The 2,499-nt window shown below is 37.6% G+C and overlaps 1 long non-coding RNA gene across 1 annotated transcript; it reads right to left on the bottom strand.

Moving 5' to 3' along the window:
* Positions 1-1,130: 1,130 nt before the first annotated feature.
* Positions 1,131-2,297, bottom strand: LOC124308907 (uncharacterized). The gene is made up of 3 exons (XR_006909140.1): positions 2,108-2,297; positions 1,817-1,912; positions 1,131-1,704 (listed from the first exon to the last, which is right to left on the bottom strand). It is a non-coding gene; the product is annotated as an uncharacterized LOC124308907 (long non-coding RNA).
* Positions 2,298-2,499: the final 202 nt, after the last annotated feature.

The following is a 2,499-nucleotide window of genomic DNA, read 5'->3' on the forward strand; positions in this document are numbered from 1 at the left end:
ACCACCATGTGGATGTACAAGGAGTTACAGTTCATTTGGCCGCGTTTCATCGCGTGAATACCTTTAGGGTATAAGAATTTTTTGTTTATTGTTCAACGGCTCTTCATCGATCATTTACATTTGCAAAGCATATATAATTCATAATTATACAATGTTCAATCATCAAGTCTATTTTGCTGCGAATAATACCGTGGAGTAGTTTATAGATATATGTATATACACTCCGTGTACCATACATAGGTACGCGTTTAGCAGTCAAGGGAATTTAATGTTTTCATAATTTTATTGACGAACCAATCCATTACCTCCTCGGTACCTCCCTCCTTCCCTTTCTCTTTTCGTACCCTCTGCGCACTTTGACAATGATGAATTACTCTGATTACGATATTTTTATACCACGTTATGCACGATATGTGGGTATACGTACCATTGGTTTGGATAGAAAATGGATAGAAGTAAATTCACGGTGACGAATGATGTTTTTCTTTTTTTTTTTTCATACTTCTTTCCAAGCTTTTACGGTAACGACCGACTAGTGTTATATTGCCGAGTTGTATAATTGAAATTCGCTTTACAGCTGTGCTGTGTAAATTATTATTATTATTATTATTGTGTATACTCTTACACCTATTAGTTGTGTACAAGAATAGTGAGAGAGAGAGAGAGAGAGAAATCATATATATTATGTCCGAGAAAATTTTGGGGCAAAAAGAAAATACATACACAAGTATAACCAACATTAACAAATTAACCCCAATGATAGTTGTGATTGCTGTTCAAGAATGAAAAATAACTAAATAAACAAACTATAGTGATTGATAAAATATAACAATAGAAACGTGTTTAAATAATAATAAATTAAAAAATGAACCAAAAAATACAATAAATATAATAAGACATTGAACAGAATATGTATAACTAATAAAATAAGAAATAAAATAACAATAAAAATAAACTGATAAGAAGAAATAAAGTAATTACACGATAATGAAAATAGAGAGAGAGAGAGAGAGAGGGGAGAGTAATTGCTGCAGCCGCGTCAAGACACAGCACGGATATAATTGCATTTCGAGACGCAAGTGTAATAATAAAGAGTTTGCATCAAATGCGGGAATTGTTTTTGGCGTTGCTATTTAACAAGTAACACCGTGTTTCTTTTTTTTGTTTTTTGTTTCTAATTCGTTTGCTCGAAGTTCCATTTAACGTTGTTCTGGATTGATCGGTATACGTATACAATCGGAGTAATAACGAAAACAGTGAAAAAGAAAATATCCAACAAGGCGAAACGACTTATCGGGTACAGGTGGAAACGGCCCCCAGTGTATCGTTTGTAGTTTCACCCTGATTTTTCACGGTTATTTCTTTCTTCGGTTGAATTTTTCCGTTACACTGATCGAGTCATGGTTGTTTTTTCATTTATGTACATACATCGGGGTTTTCACCTTCTTTTTTTTCCACGGTGAGGCGGCTTTTTGGCTTTCCGACATATCGACAGTGACGGATGAATCCCTGTGCTCAGCGACTTGTCTTTTCCCTTTTCCTTCCTTTGTCCTCGTTTTTCTTCTTCCCTTCTTCGTTCGCCGCTCCCACGCTTCGTTGAGACACCGCGGGGCTTAGTTTCCGGTAAAACAACACTGATCGTCGATGTAGAAGGAACTGCAGTGTTTAATGCCGAAGAGAGGAAGAAGCGTCCCAGTTTCGCACCTACAGTTGCACAGATATATATTTTATATACGTATAACATGCACATACAGGGTGTATAATTTTGAACCGGTGTGTTAATTTCGTGAAATAAACGAGAAACGGAAGTATTTACGTTATCGAGTTGATTAAAAGACTCAAAGTAACGAACCCAGTTCGATTGTAAGTCGAGCCACCCTTTGAAGTGGTGTTACTTTACTTCGTTGTAAGCCTGGAGAGAAAAAAAAAGTTGATTAAGCTGCTAGGAATTTCGATGGTCGTAATGTAGTTGGAAAGTGGCGCATCGGATGCAACAAAATTGAACTCTTGTTTGACGCTGTTCTTTTTTTTTCCACTACCTTCTTCAGCATTCGCAATATTCTAATGGATCATTTGGAATAGAACACCCGGTGATACGGCAACGTACCATACGGGAAAAATATCTTGCGGGAGGTTGACAGGACGGCGTCGCGACGCTCTGGCAGGTACTGGCGAGTGTAGGTATACAGTCCTCTGGAATCCGCGAGATCAAACTGGATTCCGGAAACCGGAGAGACACGCGCTCCTTCAAAGTCCCTTATTTTTCATTCCTGGGAGAAAATCTCTTGAACCGCTACTGCTATACGAGAATATGTATGTGTGTAGGTATCATACCTACACGTAAACGCGTGTGTACATGCATTACTTACATATAAATGTACATGTATTTATATACACAGGTATGTATGTAGGTGTAAGGGGAAAAAGCAATTTCGAACGTCACTCAACCGGAAATAAATTCCGTGTCTATTTCTTCGCGTCACTCTTACATCGACTTCG

This window comes from Neodiprion virginianus, chromosome 7 (assembly GCF_021901495.1).
Source record: "Neodiprion virginianus isolate iyNeoVirg1 chromosome 7, iyNeoVirg1.1, whole genome shotgun sequence".
Taxonomy (NCBI): domain Eukaryota; kingdom Metazoa; phylum Arthropoda; class Insecta; order Hymenoptera; family Diprionidae; genus Neodiprion; species Neodiprion virginianus.